The sequence below is a fragment of the Ostrea edulis genome, chromosome 7, assembly GCF_947568905.1.
Source record: "Ostrea edulis chromosome 7, xbOstEdul1.1, whole genome shotgun sequence".
In the NCBI taxonomy this organism is placed as follows: domain Eukaryota; kingdom Metazoa; phylum Mollusca; class Bivalvia; order Ostreida; family Ostreidae; genus Ostrea; species Ostrea edulis.
In genome coordinates, this window is record NC_079170.1 from 23,524,976 (window position 1) to 23,542,710 (window position 17,735).

The window sequence follows — 17,735 nt, forward strand, 5'->3', positions numbered from 1 at the left end:
CACGATTATACCCATAATGCACTCGGCGGCCATATTGTAGGGCAACAGATTGAAACGTGGAAGCGTAAACAAGAGAGCGTTATTTAAGTTACAGCAAGGATATGGTTAATACTTGTGTTGTGTGGGGTTGTAACAACCGGTCAGTGAGTGGAGATGAAAACAGACGCTTTTATGACATTCCTAAAATTGTAAAACATCAAGGAAAGCAGACGGAAGAGTTGTCAGCTGGCGTGGATCAACAGATCAGATTTCAACCCGAGAAACGTCATTTTAAAGTCTGTTCAGATCACTTCGTTTCAGGTAATAGTTTTAATTAGGTTATATATTTTGTTAATTTATAATAAATCAAAAATTGTTTGTCTTATTTTAATATGTTGATGGTGCTAGTACCGTCTGAGCGAGCACAGCTTCATGCATGCACATATTTTGCAATGGTCATGCTTTGATCAGGCAGGGATCCAAATTAACTTTTTTCACTACTAGCAAATTTTAGCTAGTGGATTATTTTCCAACTAGCAAAATTGAGCTTTTACTAGCATTTTTCAATTGATTGCTGTTTTACAGGAATTTAAGAAAACAAGCATGTATCTATATCATAATATAGGGAAAATCTTTTAAAATCTTCTGTAAAGTGCAATAATGTAAATAATATTGAGAATTCTTTCATTTAAAATTTAATGAATATCAGACAACATACAAGTATCATCGGTGCATGGTGAGGGTCATAGGGTACACTTGTGCAGCGAATTCGCTGTCCAGAGATCTACCACCTATTTACAACATCATGTGGTTTGAAATCTTGAAAACTGTTTGCGCCAATTCACACTATATGTTCAAAACTTTTGGAAATTTCATCTAAAAAATTCTAGTTGAAAAAAAACCCCGCGAACTCTAAGTGTTTGACTATAGACTACAGAAGGACACCGCGTGAAGCGGTGACACTAACACTTTCATGTGTTGTTTCATGTAAACACGGACGAGATCAACATGCTTGCTACTTAAATCAGATGTCTCTGAGACGCCCGAAGTATGCATGAAGTAGGCCATCTTCGACATCACTGACTGAGATGACCTTGGCCTTAACTATTTATTCGATCTATGTTTACTTTTCAATACTTGCATATTCATTCTGTAAAGCGTTTCTACGCACAAGACAAAATTATTGTAAACTTCAAAGTACAGCCACTAAACCGAGGAAATCCGAAAAAAAGATCCGGGTTTTTTCACTCGCAAAAAGTTGCAATCGCTTGTGATTTTTCACTCGCAATTTCAATTTTTAACTCGCATTTAGCGAGTATTTCCCCTTAATTTCGTTGCCTGTCAGGTTCAATTTAAAGGCCGGGAGTAACCTATTATATTCTTAATGAAATCTATGTATCATTTAGGTAGATTGATATAGCATTATATTGTAATTCATGTTTCAGGAACAAAGGCTGAACTCTATGACAAGACTATTTAAAACCTGACTGGGCACCCTCTCTTAAGTTAGGACCTGTGGAACAAGATCCATCGATAACTTTATCAACAAAGAAGAAGTACGAGAGAGCCCAAAGCCGTGATGCATGAAAATTGGAAAAGACACTGTCAAAACAGGCACTAGATTTCCAGGATGTTGAAAGACTTGAGGATTGTGATGTGAACTATGAACTGTGAACTGTGCAAGTTTAGTTACATTGGACCACTGGAAGCACTGGCACCTAGAGAGGAAGACAAAAGCAATAAGGAAGACCCAGACCTACTCCACAAGATGCGTTGTGAAGTGCAGAGGCAGTAAAACTGCAAAGAGTGATGAAGCAACCGATCCTCCATGATAATTGCACATTGGTATCATGATAATGGACAGATATCTTCATTTGAGAACATGAACCTCAAACCCAGGCCTGGTCAAGTTGAAAAAATAGTATTGCATAATATTCTCATTGAAGGAAAATCACATGTCCATTGCCTTGCCAGGGTGAAATGGTTATGCAAAGTAAATGAAACAGTTTGACATTATTTTGGTAAACCAGTTGAAGTTTGGAAGGCCAATATGTATGGATGTAAAGGACCTGCTAGTTTTATTCCCATTCAAAGAATAAAATCCAAATTTGTATATGCTTTTGAGAACTTTCAAGGAATTAACACAATCGTTGTTATACCACGTGAAAGATTCTTGTGACTTTGATATGCATGATATGAAGCCGGACACATATGTTGATCTGGATATATACAGACACAATTTGACTACCCAAGTCTCCTCATTACAAAAACTTGTGAAGTCGGGCACATGCAGCTGATGTGTGAAACCGGACACATAGGTCTACATATACATGCATGTACATCAACTATTTGATTACATCAGTCTGCACATTACAAAAACTTGTGAAGTCGGGCACATGCAGCTGATGTGTGAAACCGGACACATAGGTCTACACATACATGTATGTACATCAACTATTTGATTACATCAGTCTGCACATTACAAAAACTTGTGAAGCTGATGTGTGAAGCCGGACACATAGGTCTACATATACATGTATGTACATCAACTATTTGATTACATCAGTCTACACTGCCACATTACAAAAACTTGTAAAGTCGGGCACATGCAGCTGATGTGTGAAGCCGGACACATAGGTCTACATATACATGCATGTACATCCACTATTTGATTACATCAGTCTGCACATTACAAAAACTTGTGAAGTCGGGAACATGCAGCTGATGTGTGAAACCGAACACACAGGTCTACATATACATGCATGTACATCCACTATTTGATTACATCAGTCTGCACATTACAAAAACTTGTGAAGTCGGGAACATGCAGCTGATGTGTGAAGCCGGACACACAGGTCTACATATACATGTATGTACATCCACTATTTGATTACATCAGTCTGCACATTACAAAAACTTGTGAAGTCGGGCACATGCAGCTGATGTGTGAAGCCGGACACATAGGTCTACATATACATGTATGTACATCAACTATTTGATTACATCAGTCTGCACATTACAAAGGTGAAGTCGGGCACATGCAGCTGATGTGTGAAGCCGGACACATAGGTCTACATACACGTGTATGTACATCCACTATTTGATTACCTCAGTCTGCACATTACAAAAACTGGTGAAGTCGGGCACATGCAGCTGATATGTGAAGCCGGACACATAGGTCTACATATATATGTATGTATGTACACCACTATCTGATTGCATAAGTCTGCATATTACTTGTGAAACCGGACACATAGGTCTACATATATACATACATACACTTTATGATCATTTTAGTCTGCACATTACAGAAAAATGTTTGCATAGCAAATACTATTCAGGAAGGGTGATAATATTCTTGCAATGTATACGTTTTCAATCTAATTTGAAGTGTTTATTTTCCTGATTTTATAAGTATTTTTGTAGTTAATTATTTATTGACTGTAAAGTGTTACATTAAGATGGTATTTATTATGTACAGGAAGCAGTTTTTTTTAATTTATTTTGTAATTAAAAAGTATATTAATTTGAAGAAAAGTGTTGTACATCATGAAATGAATTTGAAAGTGTAAGGAACTAACAATTTATTCATTATATTTCAATTTACAATTGCAAATGGTTTTGCTGTGATAACCAAGGAAAACAATCTTTGGATATACCCTCAGTATGGAAATTAGATCTTCCGATTAAAATATGAGGCCAAAACTGAATGGAGACAATATAATCGAAAACTATGTAAATAAGGAATGTGCTCCATAGGTGATATACAACCTCGGAAGACAATATAATAATTTAAACAAGAACAAAGCCCTTTAAGCGATGAAAAGATTTGCAAGCTCCTATGTTGTGTTTATGTCGCCTCACTTCAAAATGTGTTTTTGTGGGGCATGGGAGAAAATCTGTTCATTGTTTTCTGATCTGATGTGTTCAAGTTAAACATATACAATATATATCTACATATAACATTTAAGATATCCAATCCATATACATTTTTGTTTGTACAAAAAGTCAATATCTGAAGCACTATGCTTTTTGTTAAAACTAATTTTTAATGTGGTAACAATGGCAGATTAAGAGCCCCCCCCCCCCCTTTTCGCTACATTTTTTTTTAATTTGTTAGAAGTAAAGGAACTTAAAGAATATATTTAATGCGAAGTAAATCGTAAAAGGTCATCTTTAGCCGAATGTTGAAAGTAAAGGAGTTTAAAGGTGATCTTTATAGGTTTAATTTCGCGTAAACGTACTTAAAGATAACCATTGCTTCTTTAATTAAAGTAAAGTTGATGCAAAGGTAACCTTGATTTTTGGTTAACCTTTAGGAGAATTTACTTCCGAAGTAAAGATTTGTAAAGTTATTTTTTCATGCAGTGACAGTTTAAAGCGCAACACATAATGCTGCACTCGATGTGATATTTAATTAACAGTGGTGCAGATTCAGGGACCTAGCTCATATAGCCAACCAACAGCCCCGTGTAATTCTAGCATCCTTCCACAATGCACTCTAACAGATGAAATAAACCACCTCTTTAGGTCATCATTAGCATGTAACTCAGTAAATCCAGTAGGTCTACAAGCCTGTGATCAGCTCAGACTACTACAACAATATAAGTATCTTATGGGCACCGTCATCTCAGGATATATTCATGTTTATAGCTCACTTATTCATTCGAGGGTACAAACAATCCACGGCAAAAGCATACACCTCTGCTATTGTATTTCAGCGCAAAGTGTTGGGATGTAGGGACCCCATGAAATGTTTTCTGATAGGTACACCTTTGAAGGGTATAAAAAAAGAAATTATGACGGAGTCTTGCGCGTTTCCATTACCTTAAAAATCTTAAATCAAATGGTTCCAAAGTTGTATTTGGCATACCACGACTCCTACAACACAGTTTATTCGTAGTTTCTTTAACCCTGGCTTATCACGTCTTATTAAGGTTTTGGGGAACTGGCCCTCTCAATGGCTTATTCACTCAAAAAAATATTCAAGTACAACACATTTCCGTCCAAGAATCATTATTTAGTTTACTTATCAAATATTCGAAAACTGACCAATGTGAGTTAGGTACCACCCTGACAATTCAAGTCACTAGACAAGTATCCTGCCTTGTCAAGGCGATGACCAAATATCTACAAGTTCGTCTTAATGCCCCCAGGTCCCCTGTTTTGTCACTATTCTGGCAAAATATTGACTCGTCATCAATTATAGTCAGTAACACTAACTTTACTAAGCATTGATAGTAAACTATATACATGTAAATCCCATTCTTTCAGAATAGACATATATACAATGGTAGCTAAACAGGGACGCTCGAGGCAAGCTTTGCAGGCCTCTGCGCGTTGGAAATATAATGCTTTTAAATGTTACATGTAAATGACTAAACCAAGCTAGATACCCAATTCAATTCAATAACAGTTTTACTCATCTCTTTGACAAAGACGAGATACACTTAACTCAAATAGGAAATTATTTGCTTTTGAATAACTTGCAGGGGTAATTGAGCACTTCATGGGTGGTCATGGCAATAGGTACTCATGGCAAATCATCACATAGTATCGCTTTTACTCTTATGGCGCTGGTCAGTGGTAACTGTTTGCCGTGACCAATATTTGGGTCACTTATTGGTGTACTAAATATTAAGTATCCATACTCCATTCAGAGAACTCAAGTAACAACGATGGCAGTGAGTGAGCTTGTTGCAATAGGATGCCCAAATTACTGTTTAGAAGACTCGGAAAGGATCACATCTCAAAAAAGCCATGTTAAAATTCTATGTTCAAGGTCAAGGGGAAATGGCAATTACGATAGTGTAACTTTGTAGTATGGACAGTTGCTGCTCAAAACAATATTTGTATTGACAGCATATTCTTATTTAGAGTTTGTGTCCTCTAAAATACCTAAACGTTTTGAATTCCATATGCATTACAGTAGCAAAAACTTACAGAGCTCCAGATAATTTATGGCCACAAAAATGCATAAATGTTAAATGTTATTATTATCTATTTATTAGAGTTTTGAATCTCTTCAAATTTGTTTCTCCTGAAATATGATCAAAAGAGCCACTTAATTTAAATTTATACTCTTAATACATAGAATTATTCTCCGGATTTAAAATTTAATACACTTCATAATGCACATTCTGCAAATAATCTCAATCCCACAACTATCTGAAGCTCTGAAGTTATGTTTACAATGTATCATTTGATCTCATTGCTTTATAAAAGAAAAAAAGTCTGACAACGTAGTTGAAATGTCATATATCTTTTTTATTTTATTTGTTATCCATTTTTGAGAGAAAAGAGAGTTAATTTTAAGAATATATGATTTAGATAATGACACATCTTGTTGTTTATTATTGTACAGAATAGAAATGCTACATCATGCAATGACCAACATACACAAACATTAATTTAATCAAGGTTTTGAAATGTATAAACAAGTATCAATGTCTTTGAAGCACAATTTCAAATACATGTGTAATTTTTATGCTAGCAAATGGTTTCTACATTAAACTACAAACTATTCATTTGTCAATCATAGACCAACTGGGAGCTTACTTTCAATATGGGAAGTATGGTTTATAAAAATACATAGACGAGGAACATGTAAAAGATGTACAAAGCATAGTTATGTAGAGTTGTGTACTGGTCACTGAAACGAAGCATAAAATTTGTTTACCCATTACCAAGGAATCCCTAAGGATTTCACATTCAATACCTTATCGAGGTTTATGTACATATATATTATTACTACAGTAACTTGATCCGAAGAGTCGGATCACGTCGAGTTGACAGGTGCGGATCATCAGATCACACGAGACGCGAAGCGTCGAGTTTGATCTGATGATCCGCGCCTGGCAACGAGACGTGATCCAACTCTTCGGATCAAGTTAATGTAGTAATGCTAAATTTATTATATACCCCCTTCTGCATTTTAAATCCACATTTATAAGATGATAAATGTAATCCAAATTATCAAAAACACAGACATACCATGGAATTATGATTTGTGTATTGTTACGCGGTCAACATTTTCCACAAATAACGTTGCGTTTGTAACGGGAAGGGAGAAAATGCAACGGACCAGACCGGGATTCGAACCCGGGCCCCCTGAATCTCTAGTCAGGTGCTCTACCAACTGAGCTAACTGGCCACCTGTGATCGAACCCGGCCGACCGCTACATTCCTCCCTCCTTAAATTGTCTTCGCCCCTGAAGACACAACCCAAGTTCTTATTAGCCCCTGGGAGGACTTTTACCTCCAAGTCCAGGGGTGGTCAACGGCACCAAATATGTAACGGGAAGGGAGAAAATGCAACGGACCAGACCGGGATTCGAACCCGGGCCCCCTGAATCTCTAGTCAGGTGCTCTACCAACTGAGCTAACTGGCCACCTGTGATCGAACCCGGCCGACCGCTACACGTTTATGCATTGTGACGTCATTGTGACGGCATCAGTTTCAGAGGATACTGATACGGAATCAGAAAACCACAGTGTGGTGATCCGGAAAACCGGATTACACGCTGTGAAATCCACAGTATCAAAGAACGATACATTGATGGGTATATAATAAAATGTAATATTATGCAAAATCTAAGTTTTTTCCTCTTAACAATTAAATTCCAAAAATGAATTCAATCAAACTGATTAATGCGAGATCATTTTGAATTACAAAATATCACATCCATCAGTCTGAGATAAATTAATGCAGTACTTCGTACAACAAATACACTCATGTAAATGAATGGAGAATGGCACATCAAGATTTGTTAGCCAACAAATCGACTAAAACAATTGAGTGACTAAAGGTTGCAATGTTACAGGCATAATATCATCCAAAATATGGACGTTTTAAACTCGATCTATACTCCTCTCTACATGAATGCTTTAAGAGGTTATCTCCTATGTTTCAAGCACTTCACCTGTTGAAAATTGCGAACAAGTATAACTAAATGGCGGAATGTTCAAATTACATTTCTTCTCTTCGAACACATCTACCATGACACCGCCATTTTTATCTGAAAGATACATATCTTAATTATTAATACACTTCTGAATGCCAAGCGTTTCGCAAAGGATTAATGACTACCTATTTTAACGTCTTAGGTATGACGCGGTCATGACACGAGTGGGGCCCGAAATCACAACCTCCCGACTACAAAGCAAACGCTTAAACCACTGAGCAATCGCGTCAGGTTTTTATCTAAATGATAATGACATTGTTCTGTCAATCATATTATGTGTAGGAAATGGATTTAAAATTTTTTTTTACGATATGTATTCCAACAAAAAATGTGAATCCATATTATAAACCAACCTAAGCCAAACAGGGGCATGACTTAACCCACCTTGAATTCACATGACACAGGAATGTTATTTGTTCTCTTTTATTCGTAAATCATGAAATATTTTATTCCCGATTCTAGACCCAGTCTTACCTCATGGTCAATAATCTACAAAAGCAATGTTTTCAATTCTCCATCCCATACATTGTCAGAGAGGTGAAGATAGGGAACAGTGATTAATCTCAGAGGTGGGGTAAAACTATTATGGTCAATAAATATCCCCAAAACGAATCCGCAATATCCAGGGATGTTTGAACAATGATATGATTAATCCTGGCCCTGCTAAGAATAAGATTTTTAAAAACGTTATTATGTAAAACTTTGATACCCTATTGAGGTTCCATCCTATTCCCCTGGCCAGGACTCCAATAAACTTGAATTTGACCTGCTTGAGGGTGCTTGCATACTAAATATAACTAAACATGACAGGATGTTTTCCTATGATTCCCATTTCTGGAAAAATTCCAATGATATCCCTATTGTTGTCTCACCCTACGTTGGGGGGGGGGGGGGTGCTTTCAAAAACTATTAGTCTACACTATTTAAGGATATCTGTCTATTAACATGACTAATCATTAGCTGATCATAGGGATATTTAAAGACATTTTATTATATATTCCCATCTAAAGGTTTGATCCACCATTCTGGCCTCATCCAACCTCCGCAGCCCCAAATTGAACAAACCTGTCTCTACACTACCTGGAGATGCTTGCTTATTAATACGAATAATCATGGTCCTTTTTTACTCTATAAATTTCCAATATGAAATCACGATTCCATTTTGTGGCCCCACCTTACCAACCGCAGTAATAATTTGCAAAAACTTTAAACTGCATTACCTGAGGATACTTGAACATAAATATGACTTATCAAGGATTTATTGGTCTTCAAGAAAATATTTAAAAACATATATTTCCTTATATACCCACTTATATACAATGATCCGTTGTCGTGGCCTTACCCTACCCCTGTAGGGCGATAGTTTGAACAATTCTGAATTCACATTCTTTAAGGAAGTTTTCTCGTAAGTTTTGTCTTTTCTGGATTTTTTAGACGAATACTTTTAAAGTAGCCCACTCTATTTTATGATATTGCTTACATCTCTTTTGAAATTAGCATACATACTTAGAAACCCTTTATCCAGGAATACTTTATCTCACTTTTGAATGACACTGCTCCAGCGTTTATAGAAGAAAATAAAAGTGTAAAATGTTTATGGACGGGCGGGCAGATAGTCGATAGATAAGTGAACTAAAATGGAATACAAATTTCCACGTAAACAATTGAACACAATATTCCATATATAAAGTAAACACACTTATATGTAAAAATTGAACACAATTTACAAATATATGTAAAAATTGAACACAATTTACAAATAAAAAGCTGTTAGCAAAACTGAACACAATTCTAAAAACTTAACACAGGTTTCATGTAAAAAGAATAAAATAGAATTTCAATGTAAAACAGGATTAAAAGTTTTTATAATAAGGTCAAATAAAACTTTGAAGACAAATCATGCAAATTAGATATAAACATCACAATACATCATGGGCATCCTGTATGTATCGCAGTCTGTTGATTCATCAGTATCTCCAGATGATGTCAGTCTAACTATTGCATACCATCGAACATCAAACAATTTTTACTTTAAAACATCATTGCAGAAGGCTAAAAAGTTGTTATCTTCAAAGACTATCCTCCCATGTCTTCATATTCTGTCAAACAGAAATCGTGCCATGTATATCTTTATACTCACAGTGAACATACATGATGTAGTAAATGAGCACATACATCTGTTCCTGTATAGCTGTATGTGACGGACGCTCTACAAATGCCGACCAGCACGATACTTATGAATCACAATGCTCACCTTAGTCGCCTTGTCCATACATAGATACTAATGGTTAGCGTTAGTTTTAAAGATACTAATGGTTAGCATTAGTTTTAAATGTATAGAGTAGGTCGTTGAAACTACAGTACGTAAGGATATTTGAATAAGAAGTTGGTAGATCGTTCCAATGAGGTTGTTCAGAATATCTTTGATTTTTTTCTATATATCTCTATGCACAGTCTCAACCTGTCTTGACATTGAAACTGTGTAAAAAAAAACATAAAGAAACGTCCTCCCAGAGTATGCTGGGCTACTTGTTGGCATTATCGCAATGATATAAATGTCAAAATAATTTCAGAGAAAAATCTCGTTAAAATCAGGATTAAAAGTGTGTTTATTGACTCGGGTCTTGAACGTTTGAGGGAATTGTCTGTGACCCTGGAAAATGGTAGAGTGTTCCAGATCACTTCTCCTTTTCAACTTTGCGCCTTTTGAGGGGGTAATATCCTCGTATGTAAAGTTTCAATTCTTTATCACGATGTTATAGACCCTGCTGAGTACACCTCCAAAGCGTTCCATTTCTTTCCATGCAAACTGTTTATCGTTCAGTGCAAATCATTCAGCGCTCCGGAAAAACCGTTTCGTGCAAGAATCGTTCCGTACATAATCAAGTCACGCCCATAGAGACGTGTGGATCGTTCAAACCACACCCCGGCCCTTAGAAATTACAGACCGTGTAAAACGTGCAATTCATTTCGGTATGGGATCTGGGACAGATGGACGCAGACTTCCGCCAGAGTTTGTTTGCTTACAAACCAAACCCTTTCCAGTTAGGCATTATGGGATAACGATTTCTTAGGCCGCGTATAATGTGAGACGTCACTGTAGCTACTTATACCTTTTGATTCCTGGTAACCAGAAATTTCAAGTTTTTCATAAATATCTTAAAGAACTCTGTATTTGTATTAGATATCTGACTAATTTACAATTATCTACGTGAAGAAGTATAATAATAGGTATCTTGATATGTCAACAATGTTCGGATATTATACTTAACGAAGTCAATTACTTATACGTTTTAATTCCAGGTAACCTAAAATTTCAAGTTTTTCATAAATATCTTAAAGAACTTTGAGTTTGTATTATATATCTGACTAATTTACAACTATCCATGTGAAGTGGAATGGTATTAGGTATCTTGATATGCCATCAATTTTCAGATATCACCCTTAAGGAAGTCAGCTACTTATACCTTTTGATTCCAGGTAACCTGAAATTTCAAGTCTTTCATAAATATCTTAAACAACTCCTTGTTTGTATTAGATATCTGACTAATTTACAACTATCCATGTGAAGTGAAATGGTATTAAGTATCTTGATATGCCATCAATTTTCAGATATCACCCTTAAGGAAGTCAGCTACTTATACCTTTTGATTCCAGGTAACCTGAAATTTCAAGTTTTTCATCAATATCTTAAAGAACCCTGTGTTTGTATTAGATATCTGACTAGTTTGCAACTATCCATGTGAAGTGGAGTGATACTAGGCATCTTGATATGCCATCAATTTTCAGATATCACTCTTAAGGAAGTCAGCTACTTATACCTTTTGATTGCAGGTAACCTGAAATTTCAAGTTTTTCATAAATATCTCAAGGAACTCTGTGTTTGTACAAAGTATCTGACTAATTTACAATTATCCACGTGAAGAAGACTGATATTAGGTGTCTTGATATACCATCAATTTTCAGATATCAACCTTAAGGAAGTCAGCTACTTATACCTTTTGATTCCCGGTAAGCTGAAATTCCAAGTTTTATCAAATATGTTAAGGAACTCCTTGTTTGTATTATATATCTGACTAATTTACAATTATCAAAGTGAAGAAGAGTGATATTAGATATCTTGACATGCCATAAATTTCCAGATATCACCCTTAAGGAAGTCAGCTACTTATACCTTTTGATTCCAGGTAACCTGAAATTTCAAGTTTTTCATAAATATCTTAACGAACTCTGTATTTGTATTAGATATCTGACTAATTTACAACTATCTACGTGAAGAAATATGATATTAGGTATCTTGATATTCAAACACTTTTCGGATATCATACTTAACGCAGTCAGCTACTTATACCTTTTGATTCCAAGTAACCTGAAATTTCAAGTTTTTCATAAATATCTCAAGGAACTCTGTGTTTGTACTAAGTATCTGACTAATGTACAACTATCCATGTGAAGTGGAATGGTATTAGGTATCTTGATATGCCATAAATTTTCAGATATCACCCTTAACTAAGTCAGCTACTTATACCTTTTGATTCCAGGTAACCTGAAATTTCAAGTTTTTCATCAATATCTTAAAGAACTCCTTGTTTGTATTATATATCTGACTAATTTACAACTATCCATGTGAAGTGGAGTGGTATCAGGAATTTTGAAATGCCATCAATTTTTAGATATCACCCTTAAGGAAGTCATCTACTTATACCTTTTGATTGCAAGTAACATGAAATTTCAAGTTTTCCACCAATATTTTAAGGAACTCTGAGCTTGTATTAGATATCTGACTAATTTACAATTATCAAAGTGAAAAAGGGTGATATTAGATATCTTGACATGCCATAAGTTTCCACATATCACGCTTAAGGAAGTCAGCTACTTATACCTTTCGATTCCTGGTAAGCTGAAATTTCAAGTTTTTCATAAATATCTTAAAGAACTCTGTGTTTGTATTAGATATCTGACTAATTTACAACTATCCATGTGAAGTGGAGTGGTACTAGGTATCTTGATGTGCCATCAATTTTCAGATATCACCCTTAAGGAAGTCAGCTACTTATACCTTTTGAATGCAGGTAACCTGGAAATTAAAGTTTTTAGAAAATATTTTAAGGAACCTCGTCTTTGTTTGAAATATCTGGTTAATTTACCAATGCACATATGACAAAATCTGATATTAGGTATCTTGATATGTCATCAATTTTTAGATAACATGCTTAAGGAAGTCAGCTATTGATACATTTTGATTCCTGGTAACCAGAAATTTCAAGTTTTTCATAAATATCTTAAAGAACTCTGTATTTGTATTAAATATCTGACTAATTTACAACTATCTACGTGAAGAAGTATGATATCAGGTATCTTGATATGTCAACAATTTTCGGATATCATACTTAACGAAGTCAACTACTTATACGTTTTAATTCCAGGTAACATGAAATTTCAATCTTTCTACCAATATTTTAAGAAACTCTGAGCTTATATTAGATATCCGACTAGTTTACAACTATCCATGTGAAGTGAAATGGTATCAGGAATTTTGAAATGCCATCAATTTTTAGATATCACCCTTAAGGAAGTCATCTACTTATACCTTTTGATTGCAAGTAACATGAAATTTCAAGTTTTCTACCAATATTTTAAGGAACTCTGAGTTTCTTTTAGATATCTGACTAGTTTACAATTATCAAAGTAAAGAAGAGTGATATTAGATATCTTTACATGTCATAAGTTTCCAGATATCACGCTTAAGGAAGTCAGCTAGTTATACCTTTTGATTCCTGTTAACCTGAAATTTCAAGTTTTTCATAAATATCTTAAAGAACACTGTGTTTGTATTAGATATCTGACTAGTTTGCAACTATCCATGTGAAGTGGAGTGGTACTAGGTATCTTGATATGCCATCAATTTTCAGATATTACCCTTAAGAAAGTCAGCTACTTATAACTTTTGATTGCAGGTAACCTGAAATTTCAAGTTTTTCATAAATATCTCAAGGAACTCTGTGTTTGTACTAAGTATCTGACTAATTTACAATTATCCACATGAAGAAGACTGATATTAGGTGTCTTGAAATACCATCAATTTTCAGATATCACCCTTAAGGAAGTCAGCTACTTATACCTTTTGATTCCCGGTAAACTGAAATTCTAAGTTTTATCAAATATTTTAAGGAACTCTGAGTTTGTATTAGATATCTGACTAATTTACAATTATCAAAGTGAAGAAGAGTGATATTAGATATCTTGACAAGCCATCAATTTCCAGATATCACCCTTAAGGAAGTCAGCTACTTATACCTTTTGATTCCTGGTAAACTGAAATTCCAAATTTTATCAAATATTTTAAGGAACTCTAAGTTTGTATTAGATATCTGACTAATTTACAATTATCAAAGTGAAGAAGAGTGATATTAGATATTCTGACATGCCATAAATTTCCAGATATCACCCTTAAGGAAGTCAGCTACTTATACATTTTGATTCCTGGTAACTTGAAATTTCAAGTTTTTCATAAATATCTTAACGAACTCTGTATTTGTATTAGATATCTGACTAATTTACAACTATCTACGAGAAGAAATATGATATTAGGTATCTTGATATTCAAACAATTTTCGGATATCATACTTAATGAAGTCAGCTACTTATACCTTTTAATTCCAGGTAACCTGAAAGTCCAAGTTTTTCATAAATATCTTAAAGAACTCCTTGATTGTATTGGATATCTGACTAATTTACACCTATTCATGTGAAGTGGAATGGTATTAGGTATCTTGATATGTCATCAATTTGCAGATATCACCCTTAAGGAAGTCAGCTACTTATACCTTTTGATTGCAAGTAACATGAAATTTCAAGTTCTCTACCAATATTTTAAGGAACTCTGAGTTTCTTTTAGATATTTGACTAGTTTACAATTATCAAAGAAAACAAAAGTGATATTAGATATCTTGACATGCCATAAGTTTCCAGATATCACGCTTAAGGAAGTCAGCTAGTTATACCTTTTGATTCCTTGTAACCTCAAATTTCAAGTTTTTCATAAATATCTTAATAAATTCTGTGTTTGTATTAGATATCTGACTAGTTTACAACTATCTACGTGAAGTTTAGTGGTACTGGGTATCTTGATATGCCATCTATTTTCAGATATCACCCTTAAGGAAGTCAGCTACTTCTACTTTTTGATTGCAGGTAACCTGAAATTTCAAGTTTTTCATAAATATCTCAAGGAACTCTGTGTTTGTACTAAGTATCTGACTAATTTACAATTCTCCACGTAAAGAAGACTGATATTAGGTGTCTTGATGTACCATCAATTTTCAGATATCACCCTTAAGGAAGTCAGCTACTTATACCTTTTGATTCCTGGTAAACTGAAATTCCAAATTTTATCAAATATTTTAAGGAACTCTAAGTTTGTATTAGATATCTGACTAATTTACAATTATCAAAGTGAAGAAGAGTGATATTAGATATTCTGACATGCCATAAATTTCCTGATATCACCCTTAAGGAAGTCAGCTACTTATACCTTTTGATTCCTGGTAAACTGAAATTCCAAATTTTATCAAAGATTTTAAGGAACTCTAAGTTTGTATTAGATATCTGACTAATTTACAATTATCAAAGTGAAGAAGAGTGATATTAGATATTCTGACATGCCATAAATTTCCAGATATCACCCTTAAGGAAGTCAGCTACTTATACATTTTGATTCCTGGTAACTTGAAATTTCAAGTTTTTCATAAATATCTTAACGAACTCTGTATTTGTATTAGATATCTGACTAATTTACAACTATCTACGTGAAGAAATATGATATTAGGTATCTTGATATTCAAACAATTTTCTGATATCATGCTTAACGAAGTCAGCTACTTATACCTTTTGATTTTAGGTAACCTGAAATTTCAAGTTTTTCATAAATATCTTAAAGAACTCCTTGTTTGTATTAGATATCTGACTAATGTACAACTATCCATGTGAAGTGGAGTGATATTATGTATCTTAATATACCATCAATTTTCAGATAGATATGTTAGATATCTGACTAAATGATATTTGCCGATATTACAGGGCTTTATATGAAGTGTCTTGGTATTCAATCAAGTTTCATATATCACGTTCCACGAAGTCAGCTACTGACACCTTTTGATTCCAGAGATCCTGAAATTTAAAGTGTTTTGTATATAGCTTAAAGAACTGTGTTTCTGTTAGATATCTGACTAGTAAACTACTATTCACCTAAAGAAGTATGATAATAGGTATCAAGATACCTAATATCACTCCTCTTCACGTGGATGGTTGTAAGTTAGTCAGATATCTAATACAAATGGAGAGTTCCTCAAGATATTTACGAAAAACTTCAAATTTCAGGTTACTTAGAATCAAAAAGTATAAGTAGCTGACTTCCTTAAGGGTGATATCTGAAAATTAATTGTATATCAAGATACCTAATATCACTCCTCTTCATGTGGATAGTTGTAAGTTAGTCAGATATCTAATACAAAAGCATAATTACTTAAGATATTTATGAAAAAGTTGAAATTTCAGGTTTCGGGGAATTCAAAGGTATAAGTAGCTGACTTCCTTAAGGGTGATATCTGAAAATTGATGGCATATCCAGATCCCTAATATCACTCCTCTTCATTTGTATAGTTGGAACTTAATCAGATATCGAATACAAACGCAGAGTTCCTTAAGATATTAACGAAAAATTTGAAATTTTAGGTTACTTGCAATCAAAAGGTATAAGTAGCTGACTTCCTTAAGCGTGATATCTCAAAATTGATGGCATATCAAGATACCTAATGTAACTCCTTGTCATATGTGCACTGGTATATTAATACGATATCTAATACAAACACAGACTTCCTTAGAATATTTGCTAAAATCTTTAAAGTTTATGCTTCTTGGAATCAAAAGGTATAAGTAGCTGATTTCCTTAAGCATGATATCTGAACATTGGTGGCAAATTAAGATACTTAATCTCACTCCTTGTCGTATGTAAGATGGTAAATTAATGATATTTATAATACAAAGACAGAGTTTCTTAAGATATTTGCGAAAAGCCTGAAATGTTATGCTACACGGAATCAAAAGGTATAAGTAGCTGAATTCCTTTTGGTTGATATCTGAAAATTGATGGCATATCAATATACCTAATATTCCTCTTCACGTGTATATTTGTAAGTTATTCAGATATCTAATACAAACACAGAGTTCCTTAAGATATTTATGAAAAACGTGAAATTTCAGGTTATCTGGAATCAAAAGGTATAAGTAGCTGACTTCCTTAAACGTGATATCTGAAAATTGATGGCATAATAAAATACGTATTATCACTCCTTCTCACATGTGAGATGGTAAATTAATGATATATCTAATACAAATGCAGAGTTCCTTAAGATGTGTACGGAAAACCTAATATTAGTCAGATATCTAATACAAACAAGGAGTTCTTCAAGATATTTATGAAAAACTTGAAATTTCAGGATACCAGGAATCAAAAGAAATAAGTAGCTGACTTCCTTGAGCGTGATATCTGGAAATGTATGGCATGTCAAGATACCTAATATCACTCTTCTTCACTTTGATAATTGTAAATTAGTCAGATATCTAATACAAACTCAGAGTTCCTTAAGATATTTGAAATTTCAGTTTACCTGCCATCAAAAGATATATATAGCTGACTTCCTTAAGCGTGATATCTGAAAATTGGTGGCATATCAAGATACCTAACATCATATTTTGTCATGTGTGCATTGGTAAATTAATCAGATATCTAAA

At 34.2% G+C, this 17,735-nt stretch overlaps 1 protein-coding gene and 1 long non-coding RNA gene across 2 annotated transcripts in view; one reads left to right on the forward strand and one right to left on the reverse strand.

Moving 5' to 3' along the window:
- The window catches only part of LOC125656040 (uncharacterized), a 189,938-nt gene that overhangs the window by 135,355 nt on the left and 36,848 nt on the right, over nucleotides 1–17,735 (reverse strand). The window lies entirely within an intron of this gene.
- On the forward strand, nucleotides 19–2,092 carry LOC125656026 (uncharacterized). Its single transcript, XR_007362966.2, has 2 exons — nucleotides 19–300; nucleotides 1,425–2,092. It is a non-coding gene; the product is annotated as an uncharacterized LOC125656026 (long non-coding RNA).